Source organism: Cervus elaphus, chromosome 24 (genome assembly GCF_910594005.1).
Source record: "Cervus elaphus chromosome 24, mCerEla1.1, whole genome shotgun sequence".
Lineage (NCBI taxonomy): Eukaryota > Metazoa > Chordata > Mammalia > Artiodactyla > Cervidae > Cervus > Cervus elaphus.
The window spans coordinates 68,635,596-68,655,064 of record NC_057838.1 but is presented as its reverse complement, the minus strand read 5'-3'; the positions used below and the strand labels follow the sequence as shown (position 1 = coordinate 68,655,064).

General features: G+C 56.1%; 1 protein-coding gene across 5 annotated transcripts in view; it reads left to right on the top strand.

Moving 5' to 3' along the window:
- SLC6A6 (solute carrier family 6 member 6) overlaps positions 1-19,469 on the top strand; it is an 82,236-nt gene that overhangs the window by 4,659 nt on the left and 58,108 nt on the right. For 3 of the 5 annotated variants that reach the window (XM_043885757.1, XM_043885756.1, XM_043885755.1), the window contains exon 2: positions 7,036-7,073. The exons of 1 other annotated variant lie outside the window; for it this stretch is intronic. The gene's annotated coding sequence lies outside the window, so the exon portion shown is untranslated. Of the gene's footprint in view, positions 1-7,035; positions 7,074-16,875; positions 16,881-19,469 lie in introns of those variants that run through there. One more of the 5 variants, XM_043885758.1, reaches the window with a different exon arrangement.

The window sequence follows — 19,469 nt, the reverse complement described above, 5'->3', positions numbered from 1 at the left end:
AATTTCAGAAACAGTAGACCTCAAGCAATACCACACTGTACAAAGTAAAAGTGATTCTTAAAGATCGTTTTTTAAGAAGTGCAGCCTAGGCTTCAGGCTGTGTGTCTGGCTGACATTCTGTCTCTCATCTCTGGCGTCTACCCCTTCCTATAATAACAATGAGGGCTTTAAGAGTATACATTGTCCTCTGCGTGCAGCTTTGGCTGTACCCCTCAGATATCTAGGTATAGTCCTTTTAATTCTGTTTTAGATCAGTTTTCATTTCAGTTCTGATCTCCCCTTAGACCCAGGGTTCGTCAGGATCTGTTCGGCAAGCTAGCTGCGGTTCTGTTTTGTTGTTAACGACAAGGGCATCATCCTGTTCTCGGTTCTGCCATTTTCGCTATTCAAAGAGCAGACCACTGTGGAGCTGACGCTCGTGGGAACATACAGGTCTCCCGGCCATTCTGAACAACTAGTCTGCATTTGGGAGTCATTGACCGAGCCTGGCCTGTCTTAATCACCCCGAGTGCCGCCAGTTCAATGAATGAAATGCCCCCACCCGACGGCTTTGAACTTACCCTGAGGGTGGTCAGAGAAGCCGCTGAGGGCCGGAACCGATGCTTATTCAGCCCCAACGGGTCTTATCTCCCTTACTACATTTAAACGCTGTGCCTGACTCGGGGGTTCTCACCTCCATCTTCTCGAAGACTTCGTCCACCCTCAGAAAAGAGCCTTCTCGCCCGTCACACAGCTGGGACCTGGAAGGACAACCAGCGTCTCTGCCCACCTCCTTCCACTGCACGTGCTTTTTTCACTGAGCCTCTTCAAGGCTTCCAGCCTAGGACGAAAGCCAGAGGGAGGGATGACAGACAGACCAGCTCCTGGACTGAAGGCGCTCCGGTCTGGGGACAGATCTGTATCAGGAAGGAGTTAATGAGCAATCCCAGGGCATTACGCCAGGGGCAGGGAACGCTAGGGAAGGTGGCTGGGGGTGTGGGGACTTCGGGGTCAGGGAGTTAAGTGGACCCGCCCACCCTTTTAATGGATGGGGAGACTGAGGTCTGAAGGAAGCCTCCAGCGGCAAGAGGGCCTTGTTCACAAACTTGTGGTTCTGCCCACCCCCTCACCAGCTTGGCCCTCCCTGAGTGGAGGCGGGGACCACGTCTCTGCAGGTCCCTGGTGGGGACATTCTGCGAGTCTTCCCCTTCCCACCACTCTCCCCTCCGTACAGGCCGGAAGAGCTGCAGCGGGGTCCCTGCAGAAAATCCTTGACGCCACCAGGGTGCTGCTGCCCGCTGGGGGTGGAGGGTGCGGCTGGCCCTGGGTTTCAGCCGAGTCATGCTCCTTCGGGGCAGGGCTCAGGAAGGGGGCGGTCCTGAAGGCGCTGCCCTTCCGCCCCACGGCCAGTCGGCACCTGGAGACCCAGGGCCGCTCACGCCTGGTGGTGGACTCAGGCCTTCATCTTCAGAGCAGCCGTTCGGTCACCCGATGGCACCTGGTGACCCCTCTCAGGGTGAACGCCGTCCCAGCCCAAGGCCGCAGCCTGCTCACCCAGCCTCATGCCTCCTGGGCTTTGTGGGGTTGCCAGGAAAGAGGGGGCTGGGGGCTGGGGGTGTCAGCTCTCAGCAGCACGTCACTGTCAGGCTCCCCGGCCGGCAGTGGCTCCCTAGCGCTTTGTGAAATCAGGTCCGAACTCCCCAGCCTGGCCTTCAGGGCCTCACCTGATCTCACCTGCTCCCACATCTCAGCGCCCCCCATGATCCAGCTGGTTCCTGCTCCTAGACCGAGCCTCGGGCTCCCAGCCCAGCCCATACCTCAGCCCGAAAGGCCCTTCCTCCCTTCCCTCCTAAGTCCCACTCCTCCAGGGCCAGCTTGAGGCCACCTGCTTCATGAAGGCTTCTTGCCGCCCCTTAATGTGCTGGCACATCATAAGCACCCCAAAGATGATCTGCGTCCAGGTGGGCTTAATCTCGCCTTCCTCTGAGCCCCAGAGGGCCTCTTCTTTGCCTGGAACCCAGACCTGTGAGGTCTTGCCTTTTATCCAGCCACCCGACCATCTGAGTGGGTCCAGGCTTGGCAATTACATCCACCCACCTCCATCCATCCTTCCCACAAATGTTAGTTCCAGACCCTGTCCTGGGCCCCGGGCAGGTGGCAGGTGGACAGGGCAGACCAGCTTGAGCCCTTATGGGGCTGACCACGAGCGTTAAAGGACTTGTTAAAGGGCACCACAGCATCGGGGTTTGGGAGCCCTGGGCCACTGGCTTGCTCTGTGACCTAGGCAAGCCCTTCCCCCTCTCTGGTCCTAACCCGTAAGGAAGCGTCGCTTCCGAGAGAAATGCCTGCTGAGTGGAGTGGGGAAGGACCCTTTTCTCCCTCTGTTGGGGAGCACGCACCATCAGCACAGGGGCGGTGGTCTTGTGGGGCCCCCTTTAAGGATTCAGCTGTGGTCCCGTCGGTTTTCACAATGTCCGAGCCCTCGCTCTGCAAGGGGCCACCTGATCTGGGGGCTAGAGTTCAGAGATGCTCTGTGCAGAGTTGTCGCAACAGGCCTTTAGTGAAAAACTCTACCTTGGGGGAAGAAACTGGGTTTTTATTCCATCATTGGTAGAAGAGTATGTGGTTGTTCAGTTGCTAAGTCGTGTCTGACTCTTTGCAACCCTGTGGCCTGCAGCCCACCAGGCTTCCCTGTCCTTCACTGTCTCCCGGAGCTTGCTCAAACTCATATTCATCGAGTCGGTGATGCCATCCAGCCATCTCATCCTCCGTCGTCCCCTTTTCCTCCTGCCTTCAATCTTTCCCAGCATCAGGGTCTTTTCCAACGAGTCGGCTCTTCACATCAGGTGACCAAAGTATTGGAGCTTCAGCTTCCACATCAGTCTTGAGAGTCCATTGGACAGCAAGGAGATCAAACCAGTCAGTCCTAAAGGAAATCAACCCTCAATATTCTTGGTAGAAGAGTATAGGTCAGAATGAATCTTAAAAAAAGCCTCTGTCACTGGGGACCGAGCAGAATTTGTTGCTGCTGCCACTTCACACCGATGGGAGTTGTGAGTTCTTTGCAAACATTTCATCCCAGGCCTGAAGAAAAGGGTACAAGTCACTGCAGAATGGTCTCCGAGGGGCAGCTCTGGGCCGCCCCTGTGTTTTAAGTTGTCCACTCGGTTTTGTAAAATCAAGCCAGTGTTTTTTCAAGGTGGATATGTTTTTATTACCGCTGGCGGCTCAGTTTCTCTGAAGAGCCCCTCCGTCTCACCCCGCACCCTGAAGCCTGCCCAGCCCACCACCCCTTCCTAGGTTTAGTCCAGCTGCCGATGGACCCCAGGCAGGTGGGAGCCTTCCTGCTTGATTCCTCCAGCAGGGCTGATGGGGCGGCAAAGGGTAGACGGACCACCCAGCCCTTTCAGGGGCCCCTTAGTGCTTTTGAGGGGGGTGTTTCAAGGCTGGGACTGGAGAAATTCAGCCACCCCCACCCACCCGCCCACTTCCCCCTGGGCGCAGCTCCACGGGGCTGGGGGCGGGGGTGGGCCTGGCTGCAGCAGGCGCCTCCCAGGGCAGCCCCCCTGCCAACCTCTGCTCTGACTGCGGCTGATTCGCCTCCTTAAATGTAAACGGTTCAGCTTTCTGCAGAGAGGACCAGTCTCTGCTGAAAGCGCCAAAGCTGAGACCTGGAATGTTGTTGCTGTGTTATTACCCAGGCCGAACCCCGGGTTAAGGCCAGTGGGCCACTCACTAAGCCTCACATCCTGTCCCCTCTCCTGAGCCGTCCAGGGGCTGGTCATCCGTTGGGAGGCTGGGAGAACCCGGAGGACTTTTCTCCCCTCGCCTGCCCTGTCATGACCTCTGACCCTGCCCGCCAGTCCCCAGGCCCGGGGTTGTCGCCTCTGCCCTGGGATGTAGCGACGGCAGGGGTGGTAGCTGCACCCTGTGCCAGCGCTCAGACCCGGAAGGCGGAGGCTTCACGTGGGGTCTTGTTAGAACGCCCCTTCCCCGGCCGGAGGACGAAGGTGGGGCCTCAGAATCTGCATTTCTAACCAGCTCCCGGGTGCTGACAAGGTTGCTGGTCTGGGGTGGGTGGGGTGGGCACGCTCTGTAAGCCAGGCCCTGAGCCTTAGGAGAATCCGTCTCCCTAATCACCAGAGGCACCTTCCTTCCCCTTTTGCACGTGGAAAGCTGAAGCTGCAGAGAGCGCAGGTAACTTGCCCGAGGTCACACAGCTGGGAGGCCGGCCGAGCCAGGCCAGGCCCTCTGGGCCAGTGCCACCTTGGAAAGGCGGTTAGCGGGGAAGCCGTTTTCTGTTGAACGGTGTCCCCGGTCCAAAAGCCACAGGAGGCTTTTCAAGGCAGCCAAGTCGGATGTAAGTCGGGGAGAGCCAGGGGCCAGCCAGGCTGCACGGGATGGGGTGCTGGCGTGTGGCCTGGTAGGGGGAGAAGCCGGAGATGGGGTGCTCACAGCGCCTGGCAGAGCAGCATGGGGCCTGCCCAGAGCCCAGGCTGCATTTTCTGCCTCCCCATTGTTTAGATAGATCCCAGGGTGCAGGGCTGGCCAGAAGGGTCAGCAGTGGGACAGGCCGAAGCTGAGACCCGGTACCTTAGTCGTTTAAAGGCTGGCTTCTCCTTGCAGTCGCAAGGGCACTTTTCCTTAACTGGGGGTCTGCTCTGGGGACTGAGGGGCTGTGGTTTCCTGCCTGGCTGGGCCTATCTATCTCAAGCAACTGGGAAGAGTGGAATAGATTTAGGGTCTGGGTCCTCAAAATGTGGTCAGTGGCGGGAGCAATCTGAACTTCGAGGGGAGCCTGTTAGAATGCAGAACCTGGGACCCTACCCCAAGCATCTCCACCCCGGCCCTGCTGACTCAGACTCTGGCGGGAGTGCCCAGTCCTCTGGGTTTTAACGAACCCTCCAGGCTTCACTCGGAGAAGGGCTGATTTCTCCATCTCCAGCCAAGTACCCAGGGGTGGGGGAGGGTCAGTCCTAACCTTTGCAACTGGCTAGAGTACCAGGGCTGCCAAGGGACCTCAGACATCATTTCCTCTGTGGCTCCCTTTTCTGATGGCCCGGGAGTCAGAGAAAGGGACATGCATAAACTCACACCGCAGATTCAAGGCAGATGGAGTCTGGGGTCCTAGGGCTGCAAGTGGCAGAAATCAGTTCAAACATGTTCCGACTCCTTTAAGGGAAGAGCCCGGAGTCGTCCTTCAGGTGTGGCTGGATCCAGGTGCTGAGAAGCGTCGCAGGGGCTCCATTTCTTTCTCACTTGTTTCTGTGCCCCGTGTCGCCCCTCTGGTGGCCCCACCCTCCCTGGGTGCCCCCAGCTGCACGGTATTACCCACCCCACCCCCAGCAGAGCCATCTCAGCCTGGAGAGAGCTTTCCTTTTCTCCCAGGATTTTCCGTACAAGCCCCTGTCATCCTTCTCAGCGTCCAGTCTTGGTCCTGTGCCTGTCCTGGAGTCAGTCATGACAGCCCTCTGATGGGCTCAGTCCAGCTCACGTGCCCACTCCTGGAAGCAGGAGGTGGGCTGAGCCCACCCAGAACCCTGTGGGCTGAGAGGGGCGGTGGTGGGATCTCCAGGGAGAATAGATGCAGGGAACAGACCCAGAAAAATGGGTCCAGGTGCCCACACACTAGCTTGATATAAAGGGACTAGGTGCCGTTTTCCCTCTTCTCCGGGCTGGGCCGGCATCATGCACCTGCTAAGGTCTCACTTCAGGCCAGATTATCCTCCCCTGCATCTGGTTCCATGAGCATCGCTCCTGTAATTGTGCACTGAACACGCTACTGTCCTCACCCCCTTTGTCCCTCTTCCCTGGGCATGGTCCCGGATAATAGCCGTGCCATTTCCACCACCCGCACCCGCTGCAGACATTGCTAATCCACCCAGAGTTCACAGAGCCACATGTCCACCCAGAGAAGGAAGCCTCGATGGTATCCTCGTCAGCCTCCGCCATGGATTCCAGGCTCCAGGAGAGTGGGGCCCTCAGCTGTCTTATTCACTACTAGGCTCCCAGGGCCTCCAACAGTGCCTCCCGTGTAGTCGATGCTCAATAAATAACTGACTCAGCCTTCCTACACCCAGCGCCCGGGACACAGCGGGTGCCTGTCTGAGCCTGGGGGGACGGGGGCCCCGTAGATTGCTGGAACCCAGCTCGGAGTCTGGGAAAGAGGCCCCATGGGCAGGGCTGCAGGTACAAAGAGGAAGTAAGTGCCCAGTCCTGGAGGCCTCTCTGCTCTAACAACCCCTCCCCCCCACCGCCCCCACTAATCCATTTAACTGTTCATCGAAGTGTGAGGCCTTCCTTGATAAGGAAGCACTTCCTGGTTTTCTGCATTTTTTTAATCCCGGAAACTGGGAGAGCCTTCCAGCACAGCTCTGCTGGTGGAATGAGAGGCAGATAGGATCCACCCCCACTCTCCTTGTTTCCCAGACAGAGCCCCAAAGAACTGAAGTGGTCTATTTAGAAAAAAAAAAAAAAGGTTTTGAGAGTCAGTCACATCCAGGGACCACTTGACCCAGCCCAGTTCAACAGGTGTCCCTAGTGCACGGCAGCTTAGCCTCTAACCAGGGGATGAGTGTTATTAATACATTCTTCATCTAGACAGTCACTCACAGCCCCGGGCGCGTGGCTGAGCGCAGGTTTTGGGGTTCGAGCTGGGGGTGGGGGTCGCTTTCCCCTTCTCAGACAGCAAGGAGAGCCTTTCCCCCTCCTGACTGCCCCTCCCAGCTCTGCTTCTCAGCCCTGACTATTTTAGGGACCCTGCACCCGGGCGAGGGGTGTGTGAGTGTGTGCCCGTGCGTGAACACGTGGTGTGTGTGTGTGTGCACTCGTGTGTGAGTGTGTGTGGAAGCGCCAAGTGCCCGCCAGATGTGGACAGTTCCCAGGGCCTAGAGCAGTGCCTGACATAGTAGACGCTCAGTAAGGATCTGACTCAGCGTTGCTGCCCCCAGCGCTGCGGGCTGCGTGGTCATGTGGGGAACAGACCCCGGGGTCCTGCGTGCCTCACACCCTGACCAGATCTCTTCTTCCCTTCTCTGCTGCCTCTCCTCGCCACAGGTCCAGAGCAACAGCGCTTTGTGAGAAGCCTCCAAAACGTAAGTGGCGTCTGACCTCCCCCGTGATCACGGTGTCTCGCCATGGGTGGCAGGGACCCGCAGGGGGTGGCGGGGTGCAAGATCCCAGATCGAAGCGCCAGGACCCTGTCCGCAGGTCACCTGGGGATGTCCAGGACCCTGTCCGCAGGTCACCTGGGGATGTCCAGGACCCTGTCCGCAGGTCACCTGGGGATGTCCTGGACCCTGTCCGCAGGTCACCTGGGGATGTCCAGGACCCTGTCCGCAGGTCACCTGGGGATGTCCTGGACCCTGTCCTAGGTCACCTGGGGATGTCCTGGACCCTGTCCGCAGGTCACCTCGGGATGTCCAGGACCCTGTCCGTGGGTCACCTCGGGGAGCCGGGTCCCCAGCCCTGCTTGGCCACCTGTGCACGTTGGTGGCAGGGAGACGGCCCTGCAGAGCTGCTGAGCACTGACTCCGGGGTCCTGGCCCGGCTCCCCGCCCGGCTCTGCACCAGGCACTGAGGGGACCCTCGCGGGGTCGATGCTGAGGTTCGGGGCCCAGCACGTGTGGAAGGGGCTGTTGCTCGGCTCCCAGCTCCCAGGATGCTCGAGGAAGGGGGCTGCCGTCCCAGTCATCTTTTCATTGCATTTTCTCTTTATTTAAAAAAAAAAAAAAGGAAAACCTTAGGGAAGTTGCAAGAATGTTACAGTGAGGCCCTGTATGTCCTTTCATTGAGTCTTCCCACTGGGAGCAGTTTCGTCCTTGGCTTCGTGGCTTTGCCGTGAGCTGTGAAAACAGCCGCGTTCGCATTTATGCTGGTTGCCTCTGCCGGGAGTTTCGGGCGTGATGCCCTTTACCTCTCATCCTTCTCCTGCCTTTCGTGAGAGCAAGGCCGTTCATTCTCTGCAAGCCCACGGTGATCAGCCCTGGAACATCTAACATTGACACGGTTCTGTTATCTAATCGACGTTAATAGCGTTTTGCTGATTGTCTAGTGTATACAGAACTTCCCCCGCCTCCACCCCAGTTCAGGATCACAATATGCTTTTTTTCTTTCTTTCTCTTTTTTTGCTTTTATTGGAGGATGATTGCTTTACAGTGTTGTATTGGCCTCTGCCGTCTACCAGCATGAATCAGCCACGGGTATACCTATGTCCCGCCCCTCCGGAGTTGGCCTCCCGTCTCCCGCCCCACCCACCCCTCAGGTTGTCACAGAGCACTGGCTGGAGGCCCCTGTGTCACACAGGGCGTCCCCACTCGCTGTTTATTTCCCACACGGCGAGGCGGATGTTTCCATGCTATTCTCTCAATTTGTCCTACCCCCTCCTTCCTCTGGGCTTCCCCCGTGGCTCAGCCTGCAATGCCGGAGACCCAGGTTCCATCCCTGGGTTGGGAAGATCCCCTGGAGAAGGGAAAGGCTACCCACTCCAGTATTCTGGCCTGGAGAAGGCCTGGAGAATTCGATGGATTGTGTAGTCCATGGGTTCACAGAGAGTCGGGCACAACAGAGCGACTTTCACTTTCACTCTTTTCTCCTTCCTCCACTGTTTCCACAAGTCTGCTCTCTGTGTCTGCATCTCCATTGGTGCCCTTCAGATAAGTTCATCAGTACCGTCTTTCTAGATTCCGTGTGCATGCATTCATGTACGATATTTATCTTTCTCTTTCTGACTAACTTCAATGGTATTTTTAAAAAGGGTTTGATGGGGGCAGGAACCTGACTGAAGCCACTTTTCTGCAGTTGCCTTCTAAGCCTTGATTTAAACATCCTCACTGTGTGTGTGCGCGCTCAGTCGTGTCCAACTCATTGTGACCCCACAGACTGGACCCCCGCCAACCTCCTCTGTCCATGGGATTCTCTGAGCAAGAATACTGGGCTGGATTGACATGCCCTTCTCCAGGGGATCTTCCCTACCCAGAGATCGAACCCGGGTCTCCCACATTGCAGGCAGATTCTTTTTTTTTTTTTTTTTTTTTGCAGGCAGATTCTTTACCATCTAAGCCACCAGGGAAGCCCCTAGGGGTTTTCAAAGAAGTCTTTGAGTCGTGACATTCAGTAAGAAACACACTTCATGACAGGATGCGGCGAGTGCTTACACCCGTGAAACTGAAACCAAAGTTTCACAAAGTTAGACGCGTAGCCTCACCGCTTGTCGGACTCTGTTCTGTCCTGTTCTCCTTCATAACAACGATCACCCTGCCCCCTCGGTTGATTTCATGACCGACTAGTACATCTTGGTCTGGAATTTGAAAACCTGGCTTCCTAGGCAGAAATTTCTCCTGGGCATCGAGCTCCCCAGGGCTGGGTTTGGTTGACTGGGGTCACCTGGGAAGCCAGGACTGGGAGAAACGCCCGAAGACCCTTGGTGGATCCGATGCCACCCCGCCAGCAAGCCCCCAGCCCTGGGTCTCTGTCACTGGCAGCCACCGGCCCTGGCCCCACCCAAGACCTGTCCTTCGTGGCTGGACTTCAGGTGCAGAGAGCCAGGCTGGCACATCCCCGGTGGTTCCGGACACCTCCCTGACCAGCTGCCAAGCGGCACGGAGCTGCCTCCGCTCTGGGTCAGGCCTCCGGAGTCCCCACAGTCATAAATAGCAGGAGGAATCATCTCGAACATTTACGGAACTCTTCAGCAACGTTCACCGTGCTCCGAGGGTTTGAATGATAGTGGGTTTTCTCCCGCGGTGGCCCTGGGACGCGCACTGCGCTGCCTTGCGTGGAAGTGACCCCCAAGCCCTGCGCCGTCTCTGTGTCAGACACCGCTAGCACCGAGGATGCCTGAGGTCCTCCCAGTGAGCGTCCGTGCCATGGTGGTGCTCCACCGCACAGATGGGGAAACAGGCTCAGAGCGGTGAACCGACTGCCCCCTCACCCCCAGGTCACACAGGACGTGAACCCTGGTGGATCTGACTGGTGCCCACACCAGCCAGCTGGGCCCTCCCTCACCCCCGCCCCCAGGCTGGAGCAGACTCTGTCTCAGCCCTTCCCCCCAAGGCCTCTCACTGGTTAATAAGTAGCCCAGAGCAGCCTGGAAGCCAGGTGCCTACCGCCCTGAAGCTGGAATGTGCATTCTGCTCCAGATAAAGACACTCTTGTGCAAGGGGCTTGGCCCTTAGAGGCGATCCACGGAGACAGGCCACAGTTCCTCTCTTCCGAGGCTTGCTGATCCGGCCACACTTGGTGGGAGCCCATTTGACAAGAGAGGCCTATCTGACCCCTCCTCCGAGCAGCCCTCTCGGTTTAGTCTTCCTGCCAGGTCTCCCTGGCCCCCGGACTGGCAGGCAGCGGGGTTTGGAGGGCGGTGTCTTTAGAGAACAGTTGCCTTCTCTGAGGTCTCAGCCCCACCGGGTGTCCGGACTTCAGTTCCCCCCGGAGAAAGGGGACAGTGATCACTCAGGGGCCCCCACAGAGTTGAGGACCTGACCAATGTGTGCGTGTCTGTCGGCTGGTCAGGAGGCCCCGTGTTACTAATGAACCCACCAAAAGTGGCATTCCTGACCCAGCGGGCAACCCGTGTGGTGGAAAGTCCATGGAGCTAGAGAGTCAGCCAGGCTGGGCTCGGATGCGGCCTCCACCCCTGGCCAGCTGTGTGACCTCAAGGGCGGTCCCTGACCGAGCCTCTCGAAGCTGCCTCTTCCCCACCCTCTTGTGAAAGGACCAGGAAGAGCCCTGGGGGGGAGGAGGTTGGAGAATCAGGGGTAATGCCTGGTCCTCCCACTGGGGTTGGGGAGGGCTGGAGCGCCTCACAAAGTTGGGGCCAGCAGACAGTAGCATTTCTTATCTCCTCTCCCGGGTGGGATCCCTGAACAACGCCCCCCACCTGAAAATCAGATCCACCTTCTTGGGTGCCCCGGAATCTGAGGAAGGGGGCGTCTCTCTGGGCTTATCGTGAGAATTCCCGTGGGCCTTCTCCACCTGCACCTCCTCCACCATCCCCACCCCAGCCCGCCCCAGCCTGTAAACTCTGACAGGGGTGGGGGTGTCAGAACAGGCAGCCGGCGACCACCCGCCAAAGTACTTGCTGCTTCGAAGGGCCTAGGCAGAAAATTATTTGCCCTGATTATGTTGTGCGATTTTTTAAAAATTGAGATACCTTTGACACACAATGGGAGTGTAAATTTAAGGTGTACAATGTCTTGATTTTGTCCATTGCTATTGCAGTTTCAGTGTCGGTGTGGCATTTCGTTAACACCTCCCCTCCGTCACTTAATGATTTCCTCTGGTGTTGAGAAGTTACCTGCTTTTCATACAGAAATTCGGAGAGCACAGAAAACTCCTAAGAAGAAAACCAAGTTCATCTCCGGTCCTGCCATCCAGAGATAACCAACCCAATGGTGCATTTAGCAGCATGTGGGTAATGGGCCTTATTTAAAATTTTCCTTTCCAAACTAAACTCATAATATGGCTCTTTAGGGGCCAGTTTCTCCCACCACACCTCCCCCAAACTATTTCTAGGAGTCTTTTGGGGTCTTGGGTCTTCTATCTCCAGGGTTGGCAAACTTTTTAAAGGTTGGCCAGTATGTACTGTGGGCTTCGGGGCCCATGTGATCTCACGTCTGCGGTTGCAGCTAGAACCCAGCCAACCCAACAGGCAAAGGACGGATGGTGCTCCGTGCCAATAAAACTTTATTTACAAAAGCTGTGCTGAATCTGGTGGGGGCAGGAGGGGTGCAGTTTGTGGACCCCCTGTTCTAGGTTGCTTTCATTTGTCTGGCTAAACTATCATTTCTTTAAGTAATCCCCTAGTGAGGAGAGATGGGCCGTGTGCAGTTTCTTTCTTGAAAACTACTCTGCTGTGAACTTTTTTTTTTCTCTTCTATTTTTAATTGTGGTAAAATACACTTAACATAAAGCCTGCAGTCCTCACCACTTTAAGTCTACATTTCAGTCGTGTTAGGTGTGTTCACGTTGTCGGGTAGTCTCCAGAACTTTTCATCTCGCAAGACTGTAGGCAGCAGACATTTTGCACGTTGATCTGATCAGGAAATTGGCATCACTAGCCTGAAGGGGCTGTGCGTTCTTAAGATGCTGGCACCTGCTGCCAAATTATTGACCCTCCAGAAATTACCCTGCTGTCATCAGAGACAGCCCGCAGTCCTTGAGAGACAGGTGGCACGTCCCTGGGGAACGTACCTTCAGGGTCTTAGGGCACAGAAGATTTAGACCAATTCATCCCAGAGGAGGGGGCTTCCCTGGTAACTCAGCTGGTAAAAAATCCGCCTGCAATGCAGGAGACCCATTTGATTCCTGGGTTGGGAAGATCCCCTGGAGAAGGGAAAGGCTACCCACCCCAGTATCCTGGCCTGGAGAATTCCATGGACTGTATAGTCCTTGGGGTCCCAAAGAGTCGGACACGACTGAGCGACTTTCACTTTCACTCCCACTTTGATCCCAGAGGCGCTGCTCCCAGTCTACCAGCCTCCTTTTGCGGGGAAGGACATAAGAACTTAGGAAACAAAAATGCTGTGAATCCTAGACCTCCTCCTCCAAGGCTGATAAATACACTCTTTAGAGAGAGGAGAGGTATGTTTAAGACCTATTCTCACAGTGAGTCTGAGTGTAAATGTCTTTATATATATGAGATGACACTGGCAAAGGAGATCCAACCAGTCCATCCCAGAGGAGAGCTGTCCTGGGTTCATCGGAAGGACTGATGCTGAAGCTGAAACTCCAGTACTTTGGCCACCTCATGCGAAGAACTCATTGGAAAAGACCCTGATGCTGGGAAAGATTGAAGGCAGGAGGAGAAGGGGACGACAGAGGGTGAGATGGTTGGATGGCATCACCGACTCAATGGACGTGAGTTTGAGTAGACTCCAGGAGTTGGTGATGGACAGGGAGGCCTGGCGTGCTGCAGTTCACGGGGTCACAAAGAATTGGACGTGACTGAGTGACTGAACTGAACTGAACTAGTGGTAAAGAACCTGCCTGACAATGCTAGGAGACATAAGAAACGTGGATTCAGTCCCTAGGCTGGGAAGATCCCCTGGAGGAAGGCACAGCGACCTATTCCAGTATTCTTGCCTGGAGAATCCCATGGACAGAGGAGCCTGGTGGGCTAACGTCCATAAGGTTGCAAAGAGTCGGACGTGACTGAATCGACTTAGCACACACAGCACACGTGTATTTTAACATATTTGTTTTATTTCTTTGGATGCTCGGGTCTTAGTTGTGGCGCTCAGGCTTAGTTGCTCAGCAGCGTATGGAATTTTCCTGGGCCAGGGATCTAACCCATGTCCCCTGCCTTGCAAGATGGATTCTTAACCACTGGAGCACTTGTAAATGTCTTTTGGCCTCTGTCTTGCTCTTTGTGACCCAGGGCCTGTCGCTTGACCTCTCTGGGCCCCAGGGGCTTCAGTCAAAATAGAGGTGATATAGAATCTCCCTTCTCCGGTTGTTGGGAGGATCGGGGGAGAAAAACTGTGAAAGTTCTCAGTACAACAACCGGCGCAGGGCAGTTACTGCAAGTGGTACTTACTATAATTGGTCTTCCTCTTGCTGCTATTATTGTTAATACCTTTGATGCCTCTATCAGGATAGGCTGAGCACATGGACGATAGCAGGTGCGGCCGTTTGCAGTTCTCAGAAAGGCCTCCCGCCTGTAGTACTTGCATTGTTCTATCTCGTAGTTCTTACTGTCCCCAAGCGACAGGGGAGAGTCGTGGGGCTGAAGGCGGTGGTGGCCAGCTTGAGGTCAGTGCATATCCGGACGGGGCCTGGGAGGAACCACAGCTTCAGCATCTAGTCGAATTCAGAGCTGCTGGGAAGCCTCCGGACCTCGGGGTCTCAGGCCAAGAGGAGATTCCTTGGATGCGTCTTCCCATCTCAGCTCTGAGCCCCACCGGGGATCACACCGGGATTTCTTCCAGAAGAGAGCTGATGCCTCTAACATTGCGGTTCCTCCCCCGACAGCACCACGCAGCTCTCCAAGGCCGGCTGAGCGTCCCACAACGTAGTCAGTACTGACGCTGGTCCTGTGGGTCTCGTTCGGTCACTCGGTCGTGTCCGACTCTTTGTGGCCCCATGGACTGCAGCACTCCAGGCTCCCCTGCCCTTCTCTGTCTCTTGGACTTTGCTCAAACTCCTGTGGTAGACACTCAGATTCCCTAGGGGAAGGACTCAGTCCCTCCAGACTACCCCCCACCACCACCCTTCAGCCTGATGGCTAGGACTTCTAGGCTCCTCCGACCCTCCTTGAGTTGCGTTAATTGGCTCCAGCAGCTCACCGACCTCAGAGAATCACCGGTTTCAGATTGAAGGTGTAACCTAGGAAACGGATGAGACCCACAGGCAAGGCCTGGGGAAAGCGCGGGGCTTCCATGCCCGCTCCGTGTCCCCGAATCTCCCCATGTCCACCAACCAGAAGCTCCCCAAACCCTGTCCTTTTGGGACTTTCTGGAGGCTTCATCACCTAGGCATGATTGATTCCACCTCCAGCCCCTCTCCCATTCCGCAGGGCTGTGGGGTCGTGGGACTGAAAATTCCAGCCCTCTAATCACTGGTGAGTTCTCCTGGCAACCAGGCCCCTTTCCTTAGCTGCCTCCGCAGTCGCCTCATTAACATAACAAAAGACACCTTGCTCACTCTGGCCACTTAGGAAATTCCTAGGGTTTTAGGAAGTCTGTGCTGGAACCTGGGATGAGGACCAACTTTATCTTTCTGATTATACATCGCAAGATCACAGAAGCTGATGTGGCCTTTCGAACACCAGAGCCTCTCACCGTGGTGAAACCTGAGAGGTTTCTGGAAGATACTGTTATCCGTTAGTCTGAGCTCAGCCAGGAGACAGCAGGTCCAGAAGCCCAGGCTCCTAAAGCAAAATGGGCCCCTCCCAGCCCCAGGGCCCCGTCGGCCTGGCTCCCTGGGGGGAAGCCCCCTCCAGCACCTCCTTTATTTACCCATTTGCTGGGGCACCTCGGACAAGTCCCTCCCCTTCTCTGGGCCCTGAGCCTGCCGGGTAAGACCAGGGGTGTCTGGAATCACCTCCCTAGGGTGGCTGCTGGCCTGGCCATGCTGAGCCTTGCCCACGGACGTCAGCTCTGCCGTTTCAGAGCCGGTGGCCGAGTGCGAGGGTCACCCTCTGTGAGTGGGGTGCTCTCTGTGAGAGCTGGAAGCACACTGCCCCTCAGGGTCTGCATCCTTAGGAAGGGGGCTGCCCCCACGGCAGCCTGGCCCGCCCTCTGTGGGACCTCACACGGGGGCCTCTCCTGCCCCCCCGGCCCCTACCCTCCTCACCCCCAAGCTCCCGCCGCCCCATTTCTCTCCCCCTCCCCTCTCCCCAGCTCTGAGAGCCCACTGGGGCCCAGGCTCCCTTGCTGAGTCCTGCCGCAGTGAGGAATGTGGCCCTTAGGTCTGTTTTCAGAGTCGAGTATCAGTGAGCCTCTGCTTGTCTTGCTGCCACCCTAGTCTTTTCTGGGCGGGAAGATCCCCTGGAGGAGGGCATGGCATCCCACTCCAGCATTCTTGCCTGGAGAAGCCCATGGACAGAGGAGCCCGGCGGGCTACAGTCCACGGGATCACAAAGCGCCTGACACGACTGAGCGACTCACACTTTCACTTTTCACTTTTTCCGACCAGGCACCCAGAGTGTTTGATTCCGTATTTCCTGGCTGATCACACAACAAGACCCTCCAGATGAGGTTGCCAGATAAAACACAGGTGCATCTGAGAGGCACGGCACCCTGCCCAAGGTCACACAACATGTTGACGTTGGGCATCTCCCCCCGCCGCTGCTTCCTGGCTGTGCGACCCCAGGAGTGTCCCATCCCCCTTGTGAGCCTCAGTCGCCCCATCTGTCAGACGGGGACTGGGGTGGGGATGCCCACTGGGTGAGCTGGCGCACGTTGGAGAAAGCAGCCTGGTGTGTTAAAAAGTTGAGACGATGATTTCTTATCAGCGTGACTTCTGAACACCGGCTGTGATGAGAGTGCTTTCAGGATGGGGTTCGTCACAGTAAACGGGGCAGACACGCGGTGAAGTCTCTTGCTCTAAAAGAGACAGAACTAGAAGCGCTTGGCGTGTCCCAGGTGGCTGCTTCCAGGCACTGATGACCGACATCCTGGACCCCCACGTGGCCAGGCCTGAGAGCACCATGGCTGGGGACTCAGCCTGTGGGGCTTCTGAGGAGAAGGGTCCCCCTGATTTTATTAAATGAATTACTTCTATGTCATGTTCATAAGCATCATGACAAGTGCTGGTGATACAAATACAAGGAAGACATAGTGTCAGTGTTTCAGAATTTTACAGTCCAGTAGGTGAGCCTGTGTGAACATGTAAATTGCATTAAATTTTGGTGGGTTTTTTTCCCAGTTCTGCTGAGACTAAATGACATCAGTGTATGAGTTTCAGGCGGCTGGTGTCATGCCTTGATTTACACATATTATGAAACAGTTACAAAGGTTGGTTCTCTTAACGCCCATCACTTTGTGTAGATACATCAGCTCCCAACTTAAGGGCAGAGAGCGGGGCAGACTTTTGTCTTCCCTTTGGCCCTTTCAGTCCATTTGAGAAATTTGCATGCTTTTCAAACCTGTTCCAGCCCTGCCGAGTCAGGGGAAGGCCCAGGCAAGACCGTTTGATATCAGGGAAAGTTTGGGGAAAACCTGTAAGCATCTGAAAACCGAGAATTGAAAGTCTGCTCATTCAGTTGTCAGGAAGTGATGGACTTTTCCTGTGGATCACGGACCCCGCTGGGCCTTGGGTCCCCAGAGATGAGCCTTGCTCTGTCTAGCTTAGGAACCGCCTGGCCAGCGGGGAGATGCTGCAAGTCGGGCGTCCATTGGCGGGGTCTCTTGAAGATGCTGGGGCAGCCACAGTTCAAAGAGCTTTCCCAGAAGCCTCGAGTGACAAAGCATGCCAGGTGGGCGCAAGAGGGGAAGGGCGTGCCGGGTGAGGAAGCCGCCCATGGAAGGGCCGGCCGGGCGTGACGTGGAGTTAGGGCCCCCAGGGTCCGAGGGGCCTGGGCGGCTGGGCTGAGTGTTCGGGGGCGGGCGAGGAGCCGCGTGGATGATGGTGACCCCAAGGGCCTGCTGGCTTTTTGCTCCCTCTGGGGACCAGCCTGGGTCCGAGTGCTGACTTAGTGTTCACAGGTGGCCCTTCAAGGTGGTGATTGTGCAGTTGTTTTGACAGCAGGCTTTTGCACGGGAAGAGAATCAGACAGCCCAGCCCTCACCCAGACCCGCTTGTAGGAGCATCACAGGCGCGGTCAGAGATCCCAAGAGGAGACAACTCTGATGAGACGTCTAACCTCGTTCTGCTGACTTGCGCGGTTTCGGGAGCGTGCGAAGTGCCTTGGGAGGGGATGGGGGTGCCAGGCGGGCTCGGCTGCTGGCTGGACACAGGACACCGGATGGAGAAAGTGTTTATTTGGTGTTTTCTCTGCCTGGCAGACCAGCCCTGGGTGTTCACGTCTGCCTTTCCCAGCGTTTCACTGGATGATGCTAACGAGGGGTGCGGTCCGTGTTTGCTGATTAGCTGCATGCAGTGCAGGGACAGTTTCTCCCGCGAGCAGAGCCAGGCACGCACTGCGCACTTCCTGGTACCTGCCCTGTGTAACGTGAGGTGGCCCATTTTACAGATGGTGCAGCTGAGGCCCTGAGGGGAAGAGACGCGCCAGACTTGCAGCTGACAAGGGACAGAGTTAGGCTCCAGCTGAAGTCTCTGATAGTGGTGCACAGTAGGCAGAAGTGGAATGAGGCAGAGGGTGTTTGGGGCAGAGTCTTAAGGGCAGGTCTGGGGGCAGGCAGGCAGCTCACTTGTGGGGAATTGAGAGAAGAGAGCTGCATGCAGAGGCCAGGCGGGTCCTTCCTCTCCACTGACCTTGTCTACACCTCGGCCACCTGGGGTCAGCAGGAACCGACTGGCCGAACAGAGAGATGAGTCAATGAGAGGAGTCAACAGGTTTCTCAGATATGAGTATAGCGGTGGCCCTGATCTCGGCTATCCTTGCCCCTCCAACAGTGACAGGAGCCTTTGTCAGATGGCCCAGGCTCTGCGCAGGGTGAATAAACTGAGTCCCAGACTGCAGCGCCTGGCACGCTCTGCGGGGGAGGCGGCAGGGTGAGAGCGCTCAGAGGAGGTGGTGGTGGGGTGCTCTCAGGGCTGAGATGCAGGCAGGCGGGGGGCACCACGCCCAGAAAGGGTGCGGGCTGGCACGCAGCGCCCCTGCACACCCTCCTCTGCCTCTCAGCAGTTCGCTGAGGTTAGCCACACCCGCCGACCTCAGATCGGGACAGTCTGAGTGTAAACGGTTAAAAGCTGCTGCCGGCCTGAGGGGCCGGTATTTCCCCAGCCCAGCAGGTGAGCAGGATTAAATGGGAAGGTCCAGGCTCCGCAGCGCGTGCAAGGTTGTGGTCACTGCTGCTCTGTGGTTGAGGCCTCTGGGTCCTAGTCGTGAAGCCGTGTGTGACCCGGGCCCGCTCGGGAGACCTGGATTTTAATCCTGTTGCTGCTCTTCCGCCGCTCAGCTGTGTCTGACTCTGTAACCCCGTGGACGGCAGCATGCCAGGCTTCCCTGTCCTTCACTAACTCTCAGAGTTCACTCAAACTCATGTCCTTTGAGTTGGTGATGCCATCCAACCATCTCATCCTCTGTCGCCCCCTTCTCCTTCCAGCCTTCAATCTTTCCCAGCATCAGGGTCTTTTCCATTGAGTCAGCTCTTCGCATCAGGTGGCCAAAGTATTGGAGCTTCAGCTTAAGCATCAGTTCTTCCAGTGAATATTCAGGTTCCTTTAGGATTGACTGGTTTGATCTCCTTGCAGCCCAAGGGACTCTCAAGAGTCTAATCCTAGTTCTAATCCTAGCTGGTGAATTTTCAAAATGACATCCCTACCTCCTACTGGCCTTAGTTTCCTCCTGTGTCAGCTGAAGAGGGGTCCCTCCTGAAATTCAAGATCTTGGCCAGGAGATGCCCCAGAGCCCTGTAGTTGAGGACTCAGGGCCCTCAAGTCCTGCCTTTCCTGGCTGGGCAACCTTGGTTAAATTGATCCATTTCTCTGAGTCTCAGAGGTGGGTAAGATCCTTCATCCCATAGGGTGGTTGGTAAGGACCAGATAAAATACGAAACCCAGGTGCCAGGTGACACCCCCAGGCACACGTGGGCTTGGCCCAGAGAGCTGGTATTTCTCTCCGGAACTGATTGTGCAGCTGGAGGATTTTTTCCATACATTTGAGGCATTTCAACAGTGCATTTTCTTCTCTCAGTCTCTCTGAAAATGCTTTAAAGTCCCATTACCTTTGGACTGGCTATAGAAAAAAAGTGAGCAGCGATAATCAGTGAAACTGATTTAAAGAAGAAAAATATTTAGCATGATATTTTAAAGTTACTGTTAGCTAGAATCATATCAAGTGGCCAGCAGTGCCAGACACATAATCAGTTCAGTTCAGTTCAGTTGCTCAGTTGCAAACCCATAGACTGCAGCACGCCAGGCCT